The sequence below is a fragment of the Ctenocephalides felis genome, unplaced genomic scaffold, assembly GCF_003426905.1.
Source record: "Ctenocephalides felis isolate EL2017-DRISC unplaced genomic scaffold, ASM342690v1 CF-g0.4_SCAFFOLD_03570, whole genome shotgun sequence".
Classification (NCBI taxonomy): Eukaryota; Metazoa; Arthropoda; class Insecta; order Siphonaptera; family Pulicidae; genus Ctenocephalides; species Ctenocephalides felis.
The window spans coordinates 5,670,797-5,687,904 of NW_020539724.1; the positions used below are offsets into that span (position 1 = coordinate 5,670,797).

At 27.9% G+C, this 17,108-nt stretch overlaps 1 protein-coding gene and 1 pseudogene across 3 annotated transcripts in view; one reads left to right on the forward strand and one right to left on the reverse strand.

The window, feature by feature from the left end:
* Positions 1 to 17,108, forward strand: part of LOC113383231 — a 209,939-nt pseudogene that overhangs the window by 130,662 nt on the left and 62,169 nt on the right.
* The window catches only part of LOC113383233, a 49,817-nt gene that overhangs the window by 18,282 nt on the left and 14,427 nt on the right, over positions 1 to 17,108 (reverse strand). The window contains exon 2 of one of the 3 annotated variants that reach the window (XM_026621483.1): positions 515 to 844. The exons of the other annotated variants lie outside the window; for them this stretch is intronic. The gene's annotated coding sequence lies outside the window, so the exon portion shown is untranslated. The remainder of the gene's footprint in view (positions 1 to 514; positions 845 to 17,108) is intronic. 3 annotated transcript variants of the gene reach the window in all.

Here is a 17,108-nt window from a genome sequence, read left to right on the forward strand (position 1 = left end):
AAAAACGTAGAACAACAAAAGACATGAGTGGTTATTTATCGAACATTTGAGCAATCGTACTGCACGTCATTTGACAACTGTATACATGTCAAATGTGGCGCGCACGTTTTAGTAAAAATCCAGTAAACAACAGAATTATGCAAAGGAACCAACAACAAATTTCTAGCAAGAGTGAAGAACGATAACTAACCAATCTTTTAAAACATAAGAAAATAAAATTAAATGAAAAAGAATTGTGAAATAACTTGTACAAAAAAAGCTAGTTTTATGTATTTTAAAGAACATTTGAAATGATGTGATGCAACACAAAAATTGCATTTTTTTGATTTTTATTTTTTTTTCACTTATTTTTCTAGGGTATTCAAATACGATTTTCCGCAGAAGTTATTCCACATAAAATATATAAATTAAATTAACAAATATTTTTAACTACAAATAAATTTTTAACTCATGCATTTTACAAAAAATATCTACATCTACTATCTGGACTTAAAATATTTTTTATTCGACTTACCACAGAATCCACAACCTGAATCTTGATCAAATCAAATAAATAGCTGCACCAGTGAACTAACGTATTTTTTGCACAATTTTTGAACTGTCACACAATTTTCAAATAATTAAATATAACTATTAAAGCGATTGAAAAAAGAGGTTAAGCACAGTCGAAAGCAGCTGTCAGTACGCGCTGTGAAGTTCGTGCATATGAAACTGTATGTATATGACATTCCGTAGGAACATAATGCCGCCATTGCTTAGCGAGAGACCGGTTGTGTATCGTACTGCTCGTGGCAACTCGGCTCGCAGCGGGGACGCACGATCGCACGATCGCACACGAGTCCACCTGCACACAAGTTGATACTCATTCCCATTGCCGGTTATAAACTCTATGACGTTATTATACTAGAAATCTTTCGTTCGTAGGCCGATGAGTATAAAGCTGAATATAATATGCACATATCGCGGTTACAGGAAACCTGAATTTCAAATGTTTTACAATTACAATTAACTGACATTTAAATCGGAACTCGCAGTCGATGATCGATTCTGATTTTTATGAATTAATTGCCATAATTAATTAACAAAATTAATGTAAACTATTTTCATTCAAACAACCTGTTATGCATACAGATATCCATAATCCAAACTGATTTCCTCAACCCACACAATAGCAACTTTTTGAATTTGACGATCACAACTAAGATAATTTTGCTTACAATAACAAAAAGGATCAAGACATTGCAGTTACACCACAAAAATAGATTTTTTTTTATTATTAATTTTTTTTAACAGCAATCAGAACCTTACGTCCTATGAGCTGTTGGGTTGAAACTTCTCCTTACTTTGTATTTTTAGATGGTAACCCAATGGTTAATCCATCCATATTTAATGATTTTGTAATTAGAATTAATCTAATAGGGCTGACTTTTTATTGGTGCAGCAATGCCGGGTGAGGGCTATTTTTACTTGGAAACATATTGCTATCTATATTTCCAAGTAAAAATCGTTGCCACTGCTGCCTGACAACAGGCTGCTCGAAGTGGGTATCGAACCCGGGACCTCTGAAACAAGTCCCGTCGCTCTTAACCGCTTACCTACGGGCGAGCCCTAAAAACAGAAATTGATGCACAAAATCTGCATCGTTCCATTTTTCAATACTACTTCGTATCACAGTATCAATTAAGCTTAACTCAAAATTTGCACAAATCTAGGTCACCATATTTCTTAAGTTAGCATAAATAATACCTTAAAATTAACGATAAGTATTAAATTGAACGTCAGAATCTATTTGACTTAAAAGCCCACCCACAGTTACACCAGCACCACCAGCAAGAAAATCATAACAAATCCCAAATATCTTATTTTTTTATATCTAATAGGTAACTTGAATAGCATCAATCATTATATAAAATTTAAGCTGTAGCCGTTGAATTTATTTAAGTAAAAATCCTGATGAATAAAGTAACGTACTACTTTTAAATTAACAGACATTTGTGCCCCATCATCTTATATGAATGGAAATTATTCAGAGTGAATGAGCTTACATTGGACATACGAGTATTTTACTCGTATTCTCTGACTGATAGTAGTATTATAAATAAGTTAGTTTTAGCCTGAAAACTTGGACAAATAAACTAGTATTTGAAATAAATATTGATCATAGACATAAATCTATATAGATAAAATTTGAATCCATTGATAGCTTTTTGGTAACTTGATGTATGTATCTTGAAGTCCAAAGGAACTCATACAGGATTAGCAAAAACATTGTATAAACAGAAGCAATACTTATAAAAATAAATAGAAGCAATAATTATGAAAAAAATGATCATAACAACTAGAAAAAATACTGTAACTAATAAATGTTTGTTAACTAAAATATAATGAATATGGTAGACAATACAATCGGCTAAAACAAAGATAAGATTGATTAAATAAAACTTGAGCAGAATTTGTATGTACTTCAGCATAATTTATATATCTTCATTCTTGAAATTTATAATTTATTTGAATATGACTTGAGTACTTAAGAAATTATAATATTGAGGAATATCAACCAGGAGATTTATGAGAAAAAGAAGAAAACGTAGAATAAACTCACCCTGATGGTAAAATGGGTAAACAGGTAAGCTCTTATGACTTCAAATAGTTATTTTACAACTAAAACTGGCATATTAGTAAGTCCAGTATAAATTATAACCAGTACAATAGTGAATATAGTCAATAGTTAATTAAAAGTCAATCCAGTTCATAACTGTATTAATAGTTATAACAATTAAGAACTTGATTGACTTTTGTAATAAGGACTTCTGTAAAACTTTAATTCAGAAAATTAATGATGGAAGTAGAAATATTATATGAAAGTTGAAATGCACGCCAGTCTAAATTTGTGATAATTCCAACTTAAATAAATTTTTAAATTTAATTGCAAAAGACAAAGCTATCAAAAATTTAAGTACATACAAATATTAAGTAGTACCAGAAACATAGATATAGAAGAATTACTTCAGATATAACCTAGTACCATGTACTTTGCCCAAATATAAGCGATTTTCTTGTGTTTTTTTTAATAATTATACAGTTACCAATTACAATATTAACAAAATGTACACTACTAATGTTTAATAACTTTGCTGCTCGAATCAGGCAGCACCGCGAGAAGTATTTCGCTCAATGCGTCATGAAATTCAAACATCCTGGTTAACGTCAAAACCGTCTTCATTCTGTTACATTGATATAGGGTAGGCGATAGTAATTTTAATTAAATAGGATATCGAGTAGTTAATATTTTATCTCCTGCAGCATAATATAAATTTTACATGGTTTTACATAACAAGACATAATTCAAATACTACCAAATTCTTGCACTCGAATAATTGTTTTAAATAATCAGATACACTCTCACGTAGAGTACTTTTTAGTTCCCAACATGAATTTTAAAACCCTTAGCTTATGCATTAGGTTCCATAATTAAACAATCACTAAAACAAATGCATGCAGAATTTTTTGAAAAATTTATCTCTTGTTAAAAATTATTTGTACTTATTATAAATGTATATATTTAAAATGTATGATTTTTTATATGAATTCACGATGTCGTTTTTGCTGGGCGAATTGTTAGTCACGTTTCTTTACCCGTGGTTTATGAAATTTGATCTGATACACGAAATAATTATTTAATATTAAAACAAGTACATATTATATTAATATGTTGAAATTTAATATACTTTTATTCAATGTTATACAATTAATTTGTACCTCCTCACTTGTTAAATGATAACACACACCATGGTTTCTGAAGATCAAAATTTTTCAGAATTTTATTCATCTATATGTTAATTTGAGACATATTTTAATTTATTATAAATATAAAAAATTTAAATTTTTCTTCATATTTACATTTATATTTTTTATAAAGAGTTGCTCTTTGTTGTATTATAAGGGCACATTTTGATTGCTTCTCATAATTGAAGTTTTCATTCAGGAAATATAAAAAATGTTGAACTTCAAGCTTTACAAAATACTTTTTTACGTATATTAAAAGCTAAAACTTTAGCCTAAACCTTTGAGTTTACAAAATACATATACAGAAATTATATTTATCTTATTAAAGTACTTTTCGAAAATACATAGTAAATATTTCATCATTCATTAATATATAAGTTTCTATATATGACTGTATATGTATACTAACTGATTGCATATTTGTTTATTAATTAATTGTTTATGTTCGAGTTTGAGAACCATAAGCAATTTGCATTAAAAGCGTCAATAGAACAGTCCGACAATATTTTATATCCCTTTCACGCTTATAAGCAAACCTTGCTGAAGATTCCATAACTATGACCCGCAAATGAAATAGACTGCCGACAAACTTCATCAGATAGCACCGAAATAAATTTCTATAAAAATATTAGAACTTTAGAAACAAAATGAGATAATTATAAGCAAAGATGGAATAATTATGATATTAAGAAATATTATGCATATAAAATAAATTAAGATAAAACTTTTTCCTAAAAATAAATATAACAATTTAAAGAACACTATTTATACCAAAATTCTATCTACTCTACTGATATTATGTTTATAGAAGATTGAATTTGAATAAAACGTAGATATTTTCATTTTTAACATTGCAATTAGATGATAAAGACTTCATGATACAGTTGATAATGAATTGATCAAATAAATCGTTATAAATTAAATGGTTAGCAAACTATATTCTAATTTGTAAATTTTCAGTTATCACAATAAAGCAACCGTGTAACAATTAGCAGATTTTAAAGTTATGATTTCATAAATATTTTTTCCACTAAATAAATAAAAGGAAATTGTAATATTTATAAATGTAGAATTCAGTAAGTACATAAAATTCTATGATCACAAATATATAGTATTTATGAAATCCTAATCTGTTCATTACTGGATGTAAATATATGATAAAATAGCCCTTTATAGAAAAGAAGTAGTTATAATTATGTTTTTTATGTGAGAATATTATTGGAATTATTGTAATATTGAAAACATGATCCTAAATGCAATAAGCATATTCTAATTTTGACGAAGCATTTATAATATATAAAAATCTGTACTTAGAAGTTATTTATCAAACTCCAATAATTTTTTAATTTGAGTTTTTTTGCTATTCCAGTAATTAAATTTATAAAAAATTATGAAAATATTGTTATTTATGAAGGAAAAAGTTGAAATAATTGTTAATTTTTGTTAACAGATATTAAAAAGAAATGCCTTAATACAGTATTATTCGATAAGGATATAGTCATCAAAGTTGTTATAGAGTTAGTTAATAATAATATTATTAGAATAACATTAATATTATAATTATTTTTAGGTGGCTCCTAGCCATTATTAAGTAGATCTGAAAAAAAATTAACACTGAATATCCAATAATAGTGCTTCAGAATTAAAGAAAAAAGGTGTACTAAATACTTACTATGTCTTTATTCTAATATTTATGAAAAAAAAACATTAACCCTTGGTCTAAGGATATAGTCATCGAAGTTGTTCTAGTTAGTCCTATCATTTTAAGGATGTATAAAATTAGCTACCATCCCAGATTAAACCAAAATGAGATTTAATCTCATTTTATTTTTAATTTTTTAATTTAAATCTCATCATCCTAGCTCAAATTAAAATGAGATTTAATCTAGGATGGTAGCTAATTTTTTACCTCCTTAAAATGCCAGGAGCTCGATAACAACTTCGATGACTATATCCTTAGACCAAAGGTTAATGTTTTTTTTTCTATCATTAATATTAGAATACAGACATAGTAAGTATTTAGTACACCTTTAAGTACACCATTTTTTCTTTAATTCTGAAGCACTATTATTGGATATTCAGTGTTAATTTTTTTTCAGATCTACTGAATGATGGCTAGGAGTCCTCACCACCAATAAATAATTATTTAGTTTAATTATCTTTAAGGATTGTACTATATCATTGCCATTTTAAAACTTTCTAAGAATATTATACATATATGCATTTATCCTAGCCTAGAACTTTTGCCAGAATGTATAGACTTTATAATAAACATTTAAAGAAATTCTTGTTTTTTATTGATGTTACACCCGAATATTCGAATATGCCAATACGTATCAAAATCAAATTCTAAATGATACAAATGTGGGTAGTGTGTTAGAACTTCCAAAAATGGGCAATAAAATAGTACAGTCTCTCTCCAAGGATAATTAAACCAAATAAAATGTATTTATTCTATTGCAAACGGTAATTTCGAATTACAAATTTTGAGGTTATGTCTGTCCTGGTGTATAGATGTAGAGAACGTTTCATTCTCGTGTCCCGAGCAAGTTGCGATCGCACAGAAAGCAGTCGCGCTGTGAGCTAGTTCGTATACAAAACCCGTTACTGTATAACATATAGAAAATACGACTCTCGCACAGCAAAGCATTATATACGAAGCCCGTAGAGTAATTCTATATCAGAAAAAACAAAGTTGTAATAATAATGAGACTTCTAAGAGAACGAACGCAGTTCAAAATTTGATTTCGAAAATTGTTACGTCTCTCCATAGAAAGCTCGCGTTGCGGTGGGGTCGTAGTATCCAGCACGGGTGCCAAAATGCCGTATCGATTGATAACGTAGAACGTTGGAGAAAATTTGATCGTTCTAAATTGATTCCAGTCAGGCTGGGTAATTTTAGCAGCCTGACTAATAACGGACTGCGTTTGAATATGTAATGGTCGTATGAAGATTTAAATTTATAATATGTAATCGTTTGTCTACTTTTCTTCGACTTATTAGATAATAGATTCTTATTATGGAAAATTTCACTTCATATCATTTAAGATACTAGGGTATATTAACATCTTTATACATACATAAATGTATGCTTGTGTGATGAAAAAATTTATTGAAACTAGGTATTAATAAAAATAATGATTATTAATAACATTAATAATAATTATCAATAAAAATTATTAATAATTTGATCGTTCCAAATTGATTCCAGCCAGGCTGGGTAATTTTAGCAGCCTGACTAATAACGGACTGCGTTTGAATATGTAATGGTTGTATGAAGATTTAAATTTATAATATGAAATCGTTCGTCTACTTTTCTTCGACTTATTATTATATTCTTAATATGGAAAATTTCACTTCATATCGGATTAAGATATTAGGGTATATTAACATCTTTATGCATACATAAATGTATGCTTGTGTGATGAAAAAATTTATTGAAACTGAGAATTAATAAAAATAATGATTATTAATAACATTAATAATAATTATCAATAAAAATTATTAACAATAACCATTAATATTTATAATTGATATAAAATAATAATTATTATTATTAAAAAAAACTGTCAAATTCTTTTAAGGGGGCGTCCATTAATCACGTGAGGTTTTTAGGGGGAGGGGGTTTGATAAAAAATCACGAAATATCACTTGGGGGAGGTAGGGTTATAGTAAGATATTACGTGTATTCATTTTTTAACTGTTTTTTTTTAATTCAAACATTTTCAAAATATATTTTAAAAAATCACAGTACACGTGATGTTTGGTGGGCGAGGGGGGTAAATTTGAATATCACCATGTATCACCAAAGGGGAGGGGGAGGTTTCCAAAAATCCTTAAAAACTCGCTCACGTGATTAATGAACGCCCCCTAAGATAGTAATAATTTATATGGATTATAAAGATATTAATATTACCAAACAATCTTTCATTTATTATTTATTTTTAATACATATGATTTATTTTAATATATTATGAATCTATTATAATTATAATAGATAAATAAGTTATTAAATTTAGATGATTGACAAAAAACAATCAATTGAGTTTGATTTGAATGCAATGCTCAACGTGAAGAAAAATTCAGTAAAAAAATAATACTAAAACAGTAATACTTCTTATAAAATTTTTGTTATAGCAGATCAATTCAGATAATAATAATAATAATAATAATAATAATAATTATATATATATATATATTAAAAATGCTTAATTTTAAATATTAACATATCAAGGATACTAAAATTAGGATCTGTAGGTTTCGATGAAAAAGTATTAAACCATAATTTGTAATAGATATATAACATATTAAATTCATGAATGAATCGGTATTCGGTATTTGCTAAAAAATAATTTATATTTGTTTAACAGTTTTAAAAAAAAATAGTTTTGTTGAAAGCAATCCATTGAAATAGAGATTTGAGATTCAAACAAAATTTAATTTAAAAATGACCACCTAGCAAAAAACAAAAAAAACATATTACATTTTTTTAAATTTCTTAAAATCCAAGGTTTAATTTTTATTTTATTCATAATATCCTTGTAAATAGTGGCTAACACTGAAGAAATAAGCATAAAGATATTGATGAAATAAATTTGGATTATTGATAAAAATAATCAATTACATATGATTTTGAAATCAATTCTTGAACAAGTATTATATTTTACTATATAATTTTGATAAAACAGTGAAGAACATTATATAAAAATTCATATTTATTATGATAATCCATTATGTTATGAGATGTGAGATTCAAAACAAAATTTAATTTCAAAATCAGCAATAAACAAGCAACATAACATATTTTTTTTAAAATCTTTATTCGGAGGTTAAAGTTTTGTTCTATTGATAATATGCTAACTAAAGCCAGCAAGAAGACCCCAGAAGAAAAAAGACAAAATTTACCATTTATCAAGACCAAATATTTAAAACATTTTAGCAGTATAAAAAAATTAGCCTACAAGAATCAAATTGAAGCGTTTGACTGATAGCCGATTCAAAAGAAATTATTCATTAAAAGTTTATTAAAGCACCCATCATTTTCAAATCTCAATTTTTCTAATGGATTATGATTCCTGTATTGTATGATGAGAGATAATCCGGTTATGATCAAATATTTGAAATGCGTCGTTGCTTCAACAAAACTATGGTTTCGAACAAAGCTATAGTTAGTTAACATCAAAGTAACGAACTAACATATAGAACTCAAATTTTGCATGTTTAATAATCGTTTTACATAATTTTGCATGTGGAAAATGCAGTTTTTGCGCATAATTTTGAATTGGATCTTTTGCACGATCGAGTTATTCCAAACGAAAATTGTAGAAAAAACAATATATGGAAGAGGAAAGTATTAATTATTCCTGTAATTAAATTAGGGAAAATTGAAGTTTAAAAAACTTGACAAAAAATCATGAAAAATCACGAGGGGGAGAGGGGTTTGTAGTAAAATATCACGTATGTTTATTTTTTACCAGAATTTTAAAAAATCCAAAAATTTTAAACCAAAAAAAAAAAAAAAATTCCAAGATATTTTTAGGTACCAAAAATACACATGATGTTGGGTGGGAAAGTGAAGCTAATTTTAAATATCACCACATATCACCAAGGTGAAGGAAGGGATAAAAAAATCCTTAAAAATCGATCACTTGATTAATGGACGACCCTTTAGCACTGATAATTGATAGATAGGAAACCACTAATTCAAAATCAAAAGTTTTCTAGTTATAAACACTATTTTTGAAAAATTATATATTTTTTAAATTTATTGTGCTAAAAGTAAGTTAAATTGCCTATTTAACACCAATAATATCAATAATTGATAAATTGAATAAAATATGGAACTTTTAGGTGTTTTACACCAAAAAATTAAAAATCAACTTTGGATTGATGCAAGTACAATTGTGGCAAAAACTAGTTAATTTATAAAACAATATATTTGCAGTAGATGTTAATAATTTAGATGATTCAATGAACAAAAAGATGAGGTGTATTTATAATGATCAAAATCAAGATCACAATTTCATCAACATAGATTAGGTCGTTGATAATAAATTATTTAAAAGTTGGTTTCTAAAATAACTTTTCTATGATTTTCAATTCTATTCCCACAATTCTGAATTGTGGGTTGTGTCTTTTAAACTAAATTTTCCTAAAAAAGCACAGATAATAATAATTTTTTTGAGGATTTGAGGTTGGCTTAGTTGCCAATTATCTACAAAACAAGAAGTTGTCATATATGTAATGATCAAATTGTTTTTAATATATCCTTTATATTATCCTAAATTATTGTAGTTCGTATGTAACTTTTTTATAAAATCCAGCATTAAATCTAAAATTATCCTTCAGCCCAGGGAATTCAGTATAACGTAGTTCCTACTAATCAATAAAGTCTCCCTGTATATATAGCTTTACTAAAATGTTTCCTGTAAAATATTCCGTACCAAAATGAACAAATGAATTTAGATATCTATCCTCCAAGTAATAATAGAATTTGGGCGCAGTATCAGATATAGAATAGAACTGTACTTTCAAGTAAGAAACACACCATATCAGAGCAGAGTCCATCAACGTTCTTGCGGCCTTACTTCGTTCCGAGACCAAAACAGAAAGTATATAGTGGGGAGCCACTATACTTGCGTCCTTGGTAAGCATTGAACATTGAACAAAACTCCGCTCGGAAATAATTTGGTAGTTTCTTCATACTGGGCATTTTTGGATAATTCACACGCAGTTATTTTGAAATCGTAAAGCACAAGATAATACATTGAAAATATATGAAATGCAGCCAGAATAAGAAATTAACTAGTAGTGCATGGCATCGTGCCTTAAGGCAAATTGCTGAAACTTCCTGTACCAAAAATTGAATTTTTTAAACTGAAAAAATTAGATTTTTGAGAAATTTTGCATTTTTGAAACTATTTACTTTTTTGGAAAAAAGCCTTTTAAAAAAAAAGTTTGTTTTTATTTTATTGCACTGCTTTGCCTGCATAGAGATGAAATGTTCAGAAACCTTTGAAACGTGAAGATGTATAAAAAAAATTATTTTCGATTTTTTGCGATACCCTTAACTTATACTATAACTTACCCTAAAGGATGTTAAAAATTTGTTGCTAGATCCCTAAATCGCACAAATCTATCAACAATAGAACTTTATACTTTCCTTAATACGTTTCCAAGTAAAGACAGCCCTTTTTTAGTGTAGCATTAAATTTCATAGTATTAGAAAATCAAATATCATAGTATTAGAAAAATTGTAATAATAAAATATCAAGTAGAGGTAGATCAACCATTGGATTAAAAAGTGATTTATAGGTAATTAAAAACGATAGATAAATGATTTTAGAAACCAATTCTTGATAATGCTTGATCTGATCTGATCTGTCTATGATCTGATCAATGTTGATTCAATTTTGTTTTGTCTCTCATAAAATTTATCAATATACATATAGTTCCAGTACCTTAACCTTTTATTTTAAGAAACTTCAATTTTTTAGTACAATGCCCAATTTAGAAATAATTAAAATGAACAGAAAATCTATTTTGGTATCTAATTTTTAAGAATCTTAGATAATTGTTAACGGACTGGTCTACGTTGCTGAATTGCTAAAATTGTTTTTGCTTATCATATACTAGCTATATAATTTCGATCTGACAGAAAAGAAAAAAAATTAAACACTAGTTGAAAATCTTTTTCCAACAGTTTATCGGAATTACTTTAAATCATAATGTTCAAAGTCACTTTTATCACAGTATTAACTGTATCATTAATAAAAACAGCAGGGATATGATTACAATTTTACATTTTGAGTTTATATATTTTGTAAGAATTTTTCTGTACTTATACAAAATTCTATTAAACTTTACTTACTCTATCAGACTTACTTTAGAAATGAATAGATTGTTCAAAGCATTTATCAACAAAAGTTGTATAACTATACCATCGTTAAAATCAGTTAAATAACAAGACAACAAACAACAACGACTCCATATACATTTACCATCTAACATTTTTCTCGGAGTCGTCATAAGAAATTTCCCTAATGCGTTGTACAGTTTTCCGCAGAAATAAAATCCGAACCACTAACTAGAATTATCATCATCCTAAGCTTATTCGAGAAAAGATTCCTTATTTAAATAAAAGTTAACTATCAACCCTATTAAACCCCTGCGTGAAGCCGAAAAAGGGAGAAGGATCACGAAATTTTCGTGTACCTGAAAAATAAACTCTGCATACCTGTTTGTAACTGAGGTAAAAGTATCACCCTTACGTGGAACATGTTTGAACTCATACTGGAAGATTTAGCTGAAAAATTATAACGAATAATCTTTATTTGATGTAAAAGCTCATTGCACAATGCCAATGCCTAATTGTAATTTGACTATTATAAATCAATAAAATGAAACAAAAATGCTTAATTTTTGCTTTATTGAAAAACTTATGGGAACCAAGGTAATTAAATAATGTTTTAAATGAAGAAAACTATATGCATAACAAATTGCAAATGGAAGAATATTCTGCATACAAATTAAAGTTTTCATTTGCAACTGTGATCTTTTCATTAATGGATGAACGTTGATTGTATATTTTAATGGGGTACAAACTTGCTCATTCCTTACAATCATTTTTTTTATTTATGTTACAGTAAAGATTTATACATGGAAGCTCAATTTAAGGAAGAATTTTTTTTATGAAATGATGAACTCTAGAAAGATAAAACCGTTAAAAAATCTAACTAGAAATTAATTAATTATTGGTATCAATAAATGTCATCTAGAATAAAATATATGAGTAAAGTGATAATGGATATCATATGATTAGTAATGTAATAGCTATTAGGATAAAACGATAAGCTTAACAACCTACTGAAAATATGCGAAAATATTTATTTGAATTTATTTATTATTATTTGAAGTTTATCATTATAGAAACATCCAAGAAAAGTAACAATATAAAAGCATTAAACTCCAATATGAATCATCGAGCTTTGATGATGATAAAATAGACCCAGAAATCAACACAACGATAAGATAATAGTGAAATAATATCATTATAAGATAATAGTAAAATAATATTATTTTGATTATGATATTAGGATAGTTTTCTTTCTGCAATCCTCTGTTACGTCACTTAGTCAAAAAAATCTTATTGTAAGTTAATTTATACTGGAGCTTGATGTGCTTTGGTAAAAATTTTGGCAATTAACTCCAAGCTTTCAAGTTTGATATCCACCTAAGACAGTTTGACATCAAGCAACCGTGATATCCATTTTCACTTCAAAGTGTGAATATGAATATGATTTCAAGTGAAAATAACCTTTGAGGAGACGAATCCAAACAATATGCATTTTTAAAACTATACCCAAAAGACATGTTATTCAAAACAATATATTTCCTTACTACTCGAAGATTTTCTAGATGCATTTCTCCTATATATCGAGATTCAAAAATTTATTTTGCAGAAATCTATTCTTCTAAACCAGGCTCATCAATTGGCCTGATCAAATCCAATCCAAATGAACTAATTTTTGGAAATTATTACAATTAGTCGATTGAATTAATTATGATACTGTAACAGGTAAAATAGATATATCGTATTTCCTAGGATTATTGTCATTAAAAGCTGCCGCAGCCAATATAGCACAATATTTTATACTAATTTTGCTCATAATGCTATATGATATGCAATAATCTGTTTTGCGTTGATTTCGAAAAGTGTACTCATTAAAATAAAACATTTAATTTTAATTTGATTCTTTTGCAGAATTAATTAGGATGAACATGGAAATCGGCGTACTTATTGGGTTATCATAATTTATGATGAATTACATGAGTAGTAATTATGTGACAGAAAAAGAAATAAAAAATAGTTTTTCTATACATTTCCAGAATTTTGAACTAATTAAATTTGCATTACTTATTTACTTTACATTGCAAAGTAATAAATGTGATTTTAACTATAAATAGTTTCTAAAAGTATGTAAATTTTATAATTAACTTATTTTCTATGTTTTCCATAAATATAATTCTACACTCATTGCAATAAAAATGTGTACTTGCTAATTTCTAGTTTTATGGAAATTACCACTAAAGACTTAAATAATATATGTATCTTTTTTATACCACATTGCAAATTAAAGTCTGTAATTTTGATTATAAATACTTTTTAAAAGATATAGTGTATTAACATGCATATTCTTCTTGCTAAGATTTCCCTAAATATAGTAACAAAAATAGTTGCTGACTCTTGGATTAATGGGAATTTCCACCAACAATAAGGTTTTACCCCGAAGTACTTAAACAAAATATTTAATTCCAAAATATAAAATTATTTTCAACATCTCATTTTAAGTTTAATAGAAATAATGGTAACAAGTGAAGTTAAAATATATTTCACTTTTCACCCTGTTGAAACACGAGTTCAAAAAATCAATTAATAGTTGATATAATTAACTTCCCTTAGGGTAAGTTATGGTAATGGGCCAAAAATCGGGAATGAAAATTTTTTGCTTTCTGAGGTTTCTGAACTTTTGGTATACCTCAGAAAAAATAGATGTTTGTGTGCGCGGATACAAATTTTCGTCCACGTTTTCGGGCGCACGGATCAACCGATTTGAATGATTCAGAAAACATTCGATAGATACTGATAGTGCTGATTAGTTTTTGGCAAAGGCAGGCCTAGCCGTTACGGAAATACGAAGCAAAGACTGCACTCTTTGAAAAGAGAAATCGAGTTTCTGAGAGAACGGAGTATCCGATTTGAGTGATCCAAAAAACATTCAATTTGTAATGATTGGGAGAAGTGGTGATTAGGTTTTGGCAAATGCAGGTCCAGCCATTTTGAAGATACGGAGCTAAATATGCAAAAATTAGCAGTTTTTGAGAGATCTAAGCATCCGATTTGGATGATTCAAAAAACATTATGCTTGGGTAGACAAAAAAAATTTTTTTTGTTAATGGAAAATAATTCAGATTTTAATTTTAAGACTGGCTTTAACTTTGAAATTCAGTTTATATAATTCATATAAATATTAGAGAATGTTACAGTATTTATAATAATCTATTTGAAAACATTTAATATTCCTCGAACATTTCGTTACGGTATGGAAAGTTCCAGCAATTTGTCTTAAGGAACGATGCTATACACCTATTTTTTTTAAATAAACGTAATATAATGATGTTATTATTTTAAGAAACTTCAATTTTTAGTACAATACCCAATTTAGAAACAATTGAAATCGATAGAAAAATTATTTTGAAATCAAATTTTTAATCTTAGATAATTGTCAACGGACTGGTCTACGTTGCTGAATTGCTGAAAGTGTTTTTGCTTATCATAAACTAGCTATATAATTTCGATCTAACAGAAAAGAAAAAAAAGCACTATTTGAAAAAACTTCTACAAAAGCTTATTAGAATTACTTTAGATCATAATGTTTCTCGAATATTTCGTTACGGTACGGGAAGTTCCAGCAATTTGCCTTAAGCCATGATGCCATACACCACTAGTTTTTTTTAAAAAAAAGTAATATAGTGATGTTATTTCTAGGCATTTTTTAGAAGTTATATTTTCATACCAAAAACCAATCTTTCATCACAGTTGAAACGAAAGTCCGCAAAATCAGTTCTTATTTGACCTATTTGTACTATTTTTAAATTTTTAGCAAAAATTCACAAAAAATTCATTGCATTTCAAATTATCTATTATCCCAATCAAGAATTCGAATCCAAACGCATGATCGTTATCTGCAAATCGTCTAAACAGAAGAGTTTTCAAGTAGTTTTTCATATTTCAAATATGTTCGTTATTTCAATGTTTCATATAAATGCGAGTTCTCGAGCCGAGCTGTGTTAGTCAGCCGTACGTATCGCGCATGGAATTCTACAACGCGTGATATGGACACACGTACAGGCACCAATACAGCCACAACGTACAAACATCGACTCACGCTTTATGTGAACAGCATAGGGGGCAATAGGGCAAATCGGGATAGATTCCACATTTTTAGGGTCAACTGGTAACGGGCGAAGAAGTTGAGATAACGACGCTGATCGCGTTAATTTGGTAAATGACTTTATGAGCAGATTATGATTGCAGGACTCAATCAACCGAATCTTTGCAATTTTTTTTGGTACTTAACACGTTGACTGCCATGTCAGTCATATGTGTCTGATGCTAAGAAAAAGATATAAAAAAGTGTTTTTCCAAGAATTTTTGCATTTTTTTCTTTGATACACTAAGTTTCTTTGATAGATTTATAATTAAATTATCTAAGGGGGCGTCCATTAATCTCGTGATCACTTTTCAAAGGATTTTTGGTCCCCCATCAACCTTGGTAGTGATATTCAAAATAACCCTCCCTCCCCCACCAAACATGACGTGTATTTTTAGTTACGATAGAAATTATAAAATTTTAGTTTTTTTTTAAAAAGTTTAGATTTCAGGTAAAAAATAAATACAAGTGATATCTTACTATACCCCTCCCTTCACAACGTGATGAGAGGGGTATAGTAATTCACTTGAAAGTAGATAATATTATCTAAATTTTGTTGTACTTAGAAATTATTTGCTAATAAAGTTACGATAGCCCACGAGAAAATGTTTCTGATATTATTATTATATTATTAGTGGCAATTACGTGTTAAAATAGTTACTCTTTGAGTTTCATCTTAAAATGCCTATAAATCGTATCAGATACTTAGAGAAAAATCAAGCATAAAATATTGTATTCAGTTTTTTTAAATGCATAAAAACTTAAAAAATGAAATAATTTTATTAAACATATTTATGAACATATTCTTGGATACATATCTTAAGTCGAAAAAGAAGAAAAGCGAATGGCACTAAAGTATAATTCAGAGAAGGAATCGTAACATTCTACACCCTCCCCCTATAAAGTACTGCCTGATAGCGGTTTACGAAGAGGCAAAAGAAAAGAAGGAAGGAGTTTTAAATCTGTATTAGACCCAGGCGGTATTGAGCTCGACATACCCGGTCAAAAGACCTAGTCTATAGAAAAAAAAGCTTCGATAAGATGTTATTATGAGTGTAATAGCTATGTTATTATAGTGTAAATAAAATAGGCGTAAAATTGAACTAATTTTATTTTGTGCTATTTGGAGCACTATATTTTCAGCCGTTGTCTGTATCAAAAATTTAAATGAACTGTCGTATAAACTTTGAGAGGCTACATCAAGAAAATATGAGTGTATAGAGTGTAACTTAAAAATAAAAATCATTTGTTACGAGTAATTTAGACGAATTGAAAGAGCAAACTTAATTTTAGCAAAATCTTTAAATAGGTTTATTTAATTTTTTTGAA